The sequence below is a fragment of the Asparagus officinalis genome, chromosome 6 (genome assembly GCF_001876935.1).
Source record: "Asparagus officinalis chromosome 6, Aspof.V1, whole genome shotgun sequence".
Lineage (NCBI taxonomy): Eukaryota > Viridiplantae > Streptophyta > Magnoliopsida > Asparagales > Asparagaceae > Asparagus > Asparagus officinalis.
In genome coordinates, this window is record NC_033799.1 from 58373826 (window position 1) to 58386011 (window position 12186).

A 12186-nucleotide genomic window follows, 5' to 3' on the forward strand; every position below is an offset into this window, starting at 1 on the left:
TGTGTCTTGCAGACAGAACAAAAGAAGAATCCGAAGCTTAGTTATTGGTCCTAGTTGTTTTTGTAGTTCTTTCCACTCCTGTTTGATCGATGTATTTTTGTATCTCTTCAGTATTCATTTGTTCAGTTTTTGTATAAGGGCACGTTTGACCTGTATTATTATGTCTCAGATGTTATCCCATTTGTGATATGATATTTTTTATTCTGAGTTTGTCTATTATATTCTTGCTGATTATGATCGGGGAACTGTGACTTCACATTGTATTTATTTCCAAACGCTTAGCGTATTGGATTGAGAAGAAAAAAAATGGTAGTGTAAATTTTTTCTTAATCTAATACGTCGCGGGCTTGTTCACGTTCCGATTCCCGGGTATTTTGGGAAGCGGGGCGTGGCAAAGAACAAAATAGAAAGCTCACTCAATGACTACACTCTCACAACCTAACTATACTATATGTGAAATACTTAAACTCAAGTGGTTGTGTGTGTAAACAATGAATAAAGTAAAATCAAATTCAATTTAATCTAGCAAAGAATATATGAGAATAAAAATATCAAATAGCTAGAAGATGAGTTTAAAAAAAACTTCTCTAAAAGACAATGCGATATAGAGAATTGAGGTTGAAATCCTCAAAAAAAATATTGCGATCCTTCTTTTTGTGAACCTCTTTTCACATAAACAAACACACCAAAACTTAAAAATAAACTAGTGTAAACACTCTTGAAACTCTTGTAGAAAAACACTTTAAAAAACTAAGGCTTAAGGGATATTTATAGCCTTAAAAATAAAGCAGTAAAAAGATAACTGTTATTAGAACAGTACACCATTAGTCGAGTGGTCAAGTTCATCAGTCGACTGATGAACTAGCCGTTGGCTGAGTTCTGAAAAATCAGCACACCGTCGGTCGACTGATAAACAAAATTAATATGTAATCGGTCGACTAATTCAACGAATCGGTCGACTGATTGAGACTAAAAAATAGACACTAAAAATGCACTGATAAGTCGACTGATATGGCTTGTCGGTCGACTAATGAAAATAGACACTAAAAATGCACTGATAAGTCGACTGATATGGCTTGTCGGTCGACTAATGAAAGGGTATCAGTCGACTGATTGCTTGCAATCGATCGACTGATAAGTTGACATTCCACACACCGAATTTTCCAGAAAACTTAATTTTGTAAATTCAATTTAAAATAACAAAATAACTCTAAAATTAATAAAACTTAGGGAAATATTTATATATATGAAGAATAAATTTTTTAAATTGCATTTCCCATTTGTGAAAACACAAGTATTTTGTAAAATAATTAAAAATATAAAATCACTAAAACTTAATTTTCATGAAACCATTCCAAACAAGTTTTAAAATACTTTTTAACAGATTAATAGACTTGAAAAAAGATATAAAATAGTGTCGTTAAGTCTATAATCCAAAAAAAGTGATAAATCAAAAATAAATATGTGTGTGTAGTTTGAGCTTTAAATATAACACATAGTGTATAAATCTAAAGCAATATACCAAAGGTAAAAATCTTCGTTTAGCTCGATCTTGGTAGCGAGGATGGAGGGATAATGCCGTTGACTTGAATTACGACGGCTTCATTCCGATTTCCTTTCATCCTCCAATGGATATGATCATGTAGGCACAAGTCCAACCAACCTCTAACTGAGTATCTTTGTGTAGGATACCTAATAATCAAATGCAAACACTCGATAAACGATGTTAGAAATTATTTATTAATCATCAAAACCAGATTAGATGGTAGGCTCATAAACATTAGACCTAACAATCTCCCCCTTTTTATGATGGCAAACAATCTACACAAAGAGTATAGAAAAGATGCATGATACCAATGAATATACAATTTATAATCCTCATGCATGATAGAAAATGATATACTTACAATACACTTGTTTCTCCCCCTTTGTCAACATCAAAATAGGGAAAAATAATAAGAATAAGAGAGTGAAAGCTCTCCCTATCAAAAAGACATGGTGAGTATAAACAAGGAAAGAGATAGGGAAGGCTTCCCCTATCAAAAAGCTTTAAAACTTATATAAAAAATATAATAAGGCATAAATGTGAGTAAACATAGATATAAAAACATATACTAAACAAAATTCACATTCAAGGTGACTCAAAAGAACACTTAAAGATATATCATTATGAAAATAGTGTCTCAAAACATATATGTAAAAATAATTCATAAACAATTCATGAACATCATGATATATATACCAAACGAGAGAAAAACATGAAAATTATGAAAGTCCAAAATGAAAAATCAGTAAAGGGAAAATCATGAAAATCCATAAATCTATGAAGGCCAAATGAAAACAAAAAATGATACCAAAAGAAAATCAAAATGAAAATCCATGAAATATAATTTTTGATAAAGAATTGATCAAGCAAACATATTTCAAGTGATAAACATGCACAATTCACCTCTTATATGACAATCGCAAAGAGGTTTGAAAAGATGTCTGCTAATAGAGATTTTATATCAATATAAATAAGGGACACATCTTCCCTATCTATATGATCACACAAAAATAATGTTGAACATTTATATGTTTCATCCACAAAGATCAGAGAGAAGTATGCTTTGGATAAAACACATAAAGATCAATTGAGACATTTTTGACAAGAAAACTAGAAAAGCAATCGAGCCCAGCTCTTGGAGCTTGTTTTAATCCATATAAAGATTTTACATCCAACAAACATGATTTGGAAGAAAAAAATTAATAAATCCGCGGTGGGTTGCTTAACATAAACCTTTCATCAAAATCAAAACCAATAAAATTCATAATATGTAATGAAAAACAAAAACAAATTTCCAAGAATAAGTTTAATCAATATTTGTAATCAAAACCAACCAATCTAGATTTTCATTAAAATCAATATTAATGAAAAAAATAAATGTAAAGAAAATAAAATATGTATGAGAATCAAGTAATCGATATATATATTTCCAAAAAGAGTCTAAATTTTAATCAATATATATATATATTTCCAAAAATAATTTTTACAAAAAAACATTTTTCTTCAAACAAAAACGAAAACTCAAAAAACTTATTTTGAAATCAAACTTATTTTGGCACCCAAACACTCTTGGTGCTGGAGAGTCTAGGGATATGACTTCTATCAATAAAATCCAAAGCCTTAGGTTATGACCTCATTTGTGCGCATTTAGTGCACGTGTTCGGTCATAGCAATAATTACGCAAATGACCCATTGTATTGCAATAAGTATAATAAAAAGGATACATTTATTTATGATGACATTTTGATTGTGCACCAGAACTATTTGCAAACAAAGATGGTCTTTTTAAAAGCATTTTGTAAATATGAAACCTTTTTTAAATCAAAACAAAATTTAGTCAAATGACCAAATCTACCACAATAATCACATTTAAACATATTTACATGCTTATGATGTACATTTGGTGCATGTGTGTGTGTGTATGGTGATGAAACTTTATGAGATGCACATGGAACACTAATATTAGCATTATTGGGTTTTTGTGCATTATAGAAAAATTTAGCAAGATGGCATTTACGACTGCAAATTGAGCATTTATAAATTTTACTATACATGTGTGCATAGTGTATGGGTATTTTGGAAGTATTTGCATGTGATTTAGCACACAAGTTCATAAGTTTCTTATTATTGTTAATGCATTTTGTTAAGGTTGAATCTAAATATGAAATACAGTTTTTCACATTATTCAACTCATCATTTTTCACATTAGCATTGACACTAGAAGTAGGGCAATCATGATCATTTTTGAAAGAGTTAAATTTATTTTTAATTGTTTCTATTTCTAACAAGGTATCATTTTTCTCATGAGTTATGCTAGCAACATTTAAGATTAAGGCATCATGATCCAATTTTATTTTTTTATTATTTTCGTTGAGTATCACATTTTTTAGTAATAACATCAAATTTAGAAGCTAGCATATCATGATCGGATTTTAACTCTACATTCTTGCTTTTAAATTTATAAAATTATGATAAATTTTGTTATAGGCATGCATTAAACATTCATATGCACAAGCGAGTTCATCAATAGAAAGTTCACTATAGGATTCGGACTCGCATACCTTACTAGGGCTATCGCCTAGTGGCCATGTGCACGATGAAGCTCCAATTACACTTGAAGTGGAATCCGCCAAAACACATCAGATTTCCTCTAAGTTTTCTTGATGTGCTTCTATAAATTTCCACAATTTGTAAGTACTATCGAAAGAAGTAAGTTTATTAGAAATGGATGAGTCAAAAGCATTAAGCAAGAATTCTAGTAAGAGCTTGTTCATTGTAAACATTCTTTTATCATTATTGCTCCACTTGGATTTTTCTAATGTGGGCTCAACATAAGCATAATCAATTATTTTCCATAAATCAAAATATTTAGATATAATAAATAGTTTAAATCTAATACACCATTGAGCATAAGAAAAATCATTGAATTTTGGAGCAATATTAAGAGCATAGCCTAAACTAGGTGCACCGTGCATATCTATAGTAACTATGTAAGCAAGATAAAATAATCATAAAACTAGATTAGTAATAATACAAAGCGAGGATCTTTAACTCTAGGCGATTAAGCCACAAATCAAAGAGCATCAAGCTCTGATACCAATTAAAAGTATCCTAGAGGGAGGTGAATAGGGTAATTGTTAATCTAATCCAATATCGATGCTAAATTAAAATTTATTAACTAATATCCTAACAATGATAATATAAACAATAATATAAGCAAGGATATATAATGAAACAATAAGTGATATAAACAACAATTAGAATATCAAAAGAGTAATAGTGGACAAGAGACAAACGTAAACACAAGGATATGATCACGGAGTTCGGTCAACCCTCGACCTATGTCTCTACTCCTCACCCCGAGGAGATTCTCCACTATCTCAAAATCACTACACAATCGGTTTTCAAAGCTCACCGAAAACTTTTAAAATATACACGATTGTCAGTCCTACAAGATACTCCTTTAGGTGTTGGCCTACCCGTATTATCTTCCTCAAGTGCTTGGAATTACTACCTCTCCCTAGGCTTTTACAACCAAGTCACTCCTCTTGGAATTGACATTGGTCTCTCCCAACCACTCATCTAAGTATCCTTGTGTATTATAACGTGTTCAACAATGATAAGCTCAAATAAATATCTTGTTCTCCAACAAAGATGAGAACAAAATTGAAAGCTCACTCAATGAATACACTCTCACAACCCAACTATACTATATGCGAAATACTTAAACTCAAGTGGTTGTGTGTGTAAACAATGAATAAAGTAAAATCAAACTCAATTCAATCTAGCAAAGAATATATAAGAATCAAAATATCAAATAGCTAGAAGATGAGTTTAGAAAAAACTTCTCTAAAAGACAATGAGATATAGAAACTTGAGGATGAAATCCTCAAAAACATTATTGCAATCCTTCTCTTTGTGAACCTCTTTTCACATAAATAAACACACCAAAACTTAAAAATAAACTGGTGTAAACACTCTTGAAACTCTTGTAGAAAAACTCTTTAAAAAACTAAGGCTTAAGGGGTATTTATAGCCTTAAAAACAAAGCAGCAAAAAAATAGCTGTTACAGGAACAGTACACCATCAGACGACTGGTCAAGTTCATCAATTGATTGATAAACTAGTCGTTGGCTGAGTTCTGGAAAATCAGCACACCGTCGGTCAACTAATAAACAAAATCAGTCGACTGGGGGTCGACTGATTCAACGAATCGGTCGACTGATTAAGACTAAAAAATAAACACTGAAAAAAGCACTGGTTAGTCAACTGATATGGCTTCATGGTCGACTGATGAAAGGGCATCAGTTGACTGATTTCTTGCAATTGGTCGACTGATAAGCTGAATTCCAGACACTAAATTTTCTAGAAAACTTGGTTTTGTAAATTCAATTTAAAATAACAAAACAAATCCAAAATTAATAAAACTTGGGGAAATATTTATATATATGAATATGAACATGTTAAAGAATAAATTTTCAAATTGCATTTTCCATTTGTGAAAACACAAGTACTTTGTAAAAACGTTAAAAATATGAAATCACCAAAACTTAATTTTGATGAAATCATTCCAAACAAAATTTAAAACACGTTTTAATAGATTAATAGACTCGAGGAAAGATATAAAATAGTATCGTTAAGTTTATAATCTAAAAAAGGTGATAAATCAAAAATAAATATGTGTTTGTAGTTTGAGCTTTAAATATAACACATAGTGTATAAATCCAAAGTAATATACTAAAGATAAAAATATTCGTTTAGCTCGATCTTGGTAGCAAGGATGAAGGGATAATGTCGTTGACTTGAATTACGATGGATTTATTCCGATTTCCTTCCATCTTCCAATAGATATGATAGTATAGGTGCAAGTCAAACCAACATCCAACTGAGGATCTTTGTGTAGAATACCTAACAATCAAATGCAAACACTCGACAAACGTTATTAGGAATTATTTGTTAATCATCAAAACAAGATTAGATGGTAGGCTTATAAACATAAGACCTAACAAGGCTTTCGCGTATATCATCGGCCGACCCCTAAAGTCCCCATGACGTACTCACTCATCTTCTTCCATAAATTTTTTTAAAAATACTATGGTAAATAGTAATAAATGAGTCCCCATGAGGTACTCACTCTTCTCCGATCTCATTGTAAAACCCCATAAATTTTTTTTTAAAAATAATATGGTAAATAGTAATAAATGAGTTATATTATGATAAATATCTTTAATAATGAATGAGCAAGATAGTAATTGATTTGAGACCAATTAAGAGTATATATGCACTATACACCGATGCAATTCGAATCTAGAAAAATAACCAGTTAAGAGTATATATGCATTACACACCGATGTAGTTCAAATTTGGAAAACTAGTTGTAGGTCTCTTTAATAGCTTTCCAACGCATCTTAAATCACCTCATTCTGAGATCGGAATAAAAAGTTATAAGTAAAATACCGAAGACTATTTTCTCAGACTGACTAGGTTTCCTGATTCGGGTCAGATTTGTTTGTTTCGGATTTGCCTCTATATATACCTATGTTTTTCACAAAAAATTCCCTTTTGCATCATATTTTTAAACCCTAGCAGCCACCCTCTCCCCTCAAAAAATCTATAGCATAGTTTGGTAAATTTTAAGAGCTTTGTGAAGCAAATAACAAGAAGAGGGCGAGATCATCGGCGTTTGGCAAGGGAGAACCTATTTGCTTGCACCCTTAGATTTTTTTAGCAGCATGTTGAGGCAAGATCATCTTCCTCCAAACCTATTCCCTATAGAAATTCATGTTTTTAATAAGTATAATTAGTTGATCTAATGTGTAGTGCTTATTTCGATGATTTTAAATCCTAGTTTTGATGTTAAATCTTAAAATAACAAAGAGATTAGAAGAATTAATCTTTAATTGATAAAAATAAATGATCATGATCATTACTTTTCAGATCAATTGATAATTCTTGTTTTACATGGCCTAAACCCTAATTGTCGACGTATAGAACTTGAGTCTTGAACATGAAACAATATAGTGATATAAGCTTGTGGATTAAAAACCCTAGTTTGATGTGTAAATCTGTGAATATAAATACTAAATGAAGGAAATGTATTAATTTGATGTTTAGAACCATGGTTAATTGCTAAGATGATGAACTAATTAGGTTTCAAACCCTAATTGTACAAACTTAATCTGATTAGCTATGTTTAAAGTATTTTTAAACCCCCAAAGATCATATTATGATGATAAATAATTGTTTAGTCAAACCCTAGTATGCTAAAACACATGAGTAAACTTGTTTTTGTACCCCATAATGATGTTCTATAAGTTCTTTTTGTTGAAATTGTTTTAACTTCACGAGACTAACCTGAGTCCTAGACTCTGGTCGGTCGATCGAACCCTATGCATCGGTTGACCGATCCCACCCTAAGTTTGTGTAATTCTTTATTTCACAGAAGCTTGTTTTTACTCATGTTTATACGAATTGGTTGTCGGTCTACCAATGCCCTAGGGCACTCGACCGACATCTTGTCTTGTTTGTGATGATTTTTTTTGCACGTTGTTTGTGAACACGGGGCTCGAGACGTACAACGATTTACACGTACAACATAGATGTACACCTATGAAGGCTTGGCACACGCGGACTTCTGGGAAGAGGATAGTTGCATGTATTATTTTTTTACCACAACGGAGAGAGGATTAGTTAGAATAATATATGTATGTGTATGGATACCGTTGATGGGCATAGCTCAGTACTACTTAAGGTAGTGCGTCGGTATACCATTAAAGTAGGCCATTGAGCTGTAATTGCAGGATACCTAAATAGGTAGTCCGTTCTGCATAGTGATGCGATGAGACTAGTGAGCCGTATTTATAGGATGCTTGAGGAGACAGTTCGTTCCGCATGGTGATACGATGAGGATGTCTGAGGAGACAGTCCGTTCCACATGGTGATGCGATGAGGCTAATGAGACGTACCTATAGGATACCTGAATAGGTAGTCTATTCCGCACGATGATGCAATGAGGCTAGTGGACAATATTTACTTAGCATTCTTGAATAGGTAGTTTGTTCCGCATAGTGATGCGATGATATCATAGAACTTTGCAAGAAATAGCACTGTGAAATGTATGCCATTTAACTCTTGAGCAGGAGATCGTTCATGTAAATGGTTCACCGTTGAGTTAAATTGTGATGGGCTATATGATATTATGGATTACACAGGATTATGTATTGGTATTCGTATTAACTACCCAAGGGTAGTATGAGGTTTTGGGTTGACATATATGACTTTGTTTGGTTGACATTTTAGTATTACATTCCTTTATTCTTTTATTCTTAGTTTTGGAGTTAATATTTAGTGATTCACAATTTGATACATATGGTATATACATGAGGGTTTCCTTGTTTAGATTATTTCACTCGACGTACCAGTCTCGTGTTGTGAATTTCTAAGTGTTAACCCCATCTAGTACAGGGTAAATGATTTAGGTAGGGTATGCATATATAGGTAGAGCCTCCATCATATGTAGCAGCCCTTTCCCTAGGGGGGAATGGAGATGATCTTGCTAGCGCTCTGACGCTGTTGTTTCCCCTTCTTTTCAGGCAGCGGAATAGAGCTTCGAAGAGCCGTAGGGTGACGGAATTTCTACATAGTCGTCGTCATTTCTTGATAGACAGCTTATGCTCCACATTAGTTTAGTATTTGTTTAGTGAATTATAAACTTGTATTTCATTTTGAAGGTGCGAGCCTTAGTACTATTTCAGTTAACTCTGCGTATTGAGATATTTCATATTTATTTTAGTTTATCAGTTGTACTCTTTTTTATTTAGTTGGGACATGATCATGTCCTTTGGATATTTCTTTCTCTTGGCATGTTCATTGCATTTTTACTTTTCTCGTATATGCTTGTACCTGCAGTATTCTTAATTGGTTTCACTAGAGAGATATTATTATGATGGTAAAATATGTTATTGCACTATATAGGTGCATGGCAGGTTTAACATCTCTGGATTCACCTTGGACTGTAGCCTCGTGTGAAACCATTGGCGCCGCACTCATCAACATGATGGGAGAAGGGATAGTTTAGCCCTACGGAAGGCTCTTCTTCTTCCTTAATCGGCTCCTTCCCATGGCGAGACGGCTCTCCACGATGAGTGAACACCTCCGTTCCACCATCATGAGCCCTCATCTCGGCTCCCCTCCTTGAGGAGCCTCAGCTGGTTCACCCGAAGCCGACTTATCCAAATGGATGACCTCAGTCTCAGTCGTCTCAGCAGCTGCCTGTACCTCCTGTTATCATCTTCCTATCGGGGCCGCCTCCTTCATCTATGGACGAGGGTGGGGGCTTCCTCCTTCTTGGCCGCCTCAGCCTCCGTTGGAGGAATATTCTAACAAAGACGCTTTATAGGCCTAGCAGCCTCCTCCTCCTAAGGAGCAGCTAAAGAAATAGTAGGCACCAGTGCTGCCTCAACTCCTCCTATGATAAGGGCTGAAGCTCTCTCATGGTCCTGGGCGGTAGCCAGCACGACTAACATGTCGATGACTCGCAAGACTGACTTGCTGAGAAGATGGTCGACTCGACGAGAGACGGTGTACGACTTGATCAAGTCAAGTTCCCCCTCTTGTTCGCAGATAGCTCACCTCCCATGAGCTCCTCCCTCCTTATTTTAGGCCAGTCGAAGCAGCCCAGCTCCAAGTCATCCCCCACGACCTAGATGAACTTCTCCTTTCAGTCCTTATATGAATCTGGAAGGCTGGTGATAAGCCTGAACTTCCAGCCATCTGAAAGTGGAAGTGGGGCTCATTCTGGTTCACCTTAACAACCACCAGCTGACCCAACGCCCATAAAGAGGGCTTTATTCCTAGCCAGTGGCAGATCACCACGAACCCCACTAATATAGCAATGATGTTTGGCTTCATCTGCTCCGGTGATACCCGTAGCACCATAAACACTTGCTTGAGGAAGGGATGCAGAGGCAATTGCAAGCCAAATTCCAGATGTCTTAAGTAAAGTGGACTCCGCTCTGGCCCATGATCATATATGGCCTCAGACCTCACCGGGGTCAATAGTCCATACTCCTCACGGACATCAAACTTCTTGTGGATTGTCCTTTTTTGGGCCATAGTCACTTTGGAGTGAATCCCCGCCAGGAGGGCTCATTGATCAACAGGTTCAGAAGCCATTGAAGGTTGCAAAGATGATCGCCGGAAGGGATGAACAAAGAAGATTTTGGATTCTCTAAAAGGGATTTTGAAGAGATAATAACTACCACTCTTATGGCCCTATTCTTATATATAGACAGCTAGCTTTACAACCATTGAAATTAGAACGATCGGATCAAGGATTTTCCAATTGCTAGGATTAATTGTCAGAATCTGAAGCGCCCTCTCTGAGATCGAGGCGCGACCCACTCACCTTGAATAGCCTATAATTTTCCAAGAAAAGCAGAGCTGTGACAGCCAAAAGGAATGCATAGTGACGTCAGCCACGTCTAATCCGAAGAGACTTTTCAGTTTCTCATTCAATACAACCCAAGTCCGTCCAAAAGCTAATCTGATTTTAGCCGACTACAAGTGAAAGGGGCTAACTGTTATGGTGTTCTCATTCGTAAAAAAGCAACAGATTGCCCAGTACAGGACAGGTGTACTGCATGCTATGCCCCAATCAAGTTAGCGTCCAGAGACCAATAGGGATAACAACTTAGCCGACTTGTCGAGTCAACATTCCCTCATGTCAACTCGAATGGTGGTACTTGTCCCCCCCTTTTCTCGAAGATGACTCGCCACGAGCCCCCTATACCATTCGTTGGATGCCTCGTGATGACGACTCGAAAGGCGTTACTTCTTGGCAAAGTTAAAGAATAACTTCTGCCTAGAGCCTCTCCCCATGGTAACGTGTCTGCATCACATTTAATGCATGATAGGCGTATCATGCCTCTAGCCCCGATAGCCTTTATGACTCATCGGACCACACAGGCACCCCCATGCCACCAATTGCTTCCTATTTAATGCTGAGCTGATCACTCATCTAGTCATAAGCCAACACCTGTAAAGTAGGTGCTGACTCACCCTCTAGCCCACACTTCACCACCGCCTTCCTACACTTGGCCAAAGTGACCGATCTATCCTTATACCCTAGGTATAAATACATGTACTATTCCACCTTTAATCGGGATCAAAATAAATCGAAGTTAGCAAATCTAATCTTTTAGCAGACATACTACACACACAAGAACTTTAATCGGGATCAAAATGAATCGAAGATAGCAAATCTAATCTTTTAGCAGACATACTACACACACAAGAACTTTCACAGTCCTTTTTTTCCCCACTCAAGTTCATCAGCTAATTTGACCATCGGAGGAACCATGGGGGAACCAAACCCCATCCTCTCACGAGTTCCTACTTGTGCAGATTCATCAACCCCACTCAAAGAACCAGATATAAAGTCAGGGGAGAAAGCGGCCCCTCAACAATAACACCATCTAACTACGATACATATTGCCTTGGCTATATATATATATATATATATATATATATATATATATATATATATATATATATATATATATTATATATATAATATATATATATATATATATATATATATATATACACAACACACCACACACACACACACACCACACACA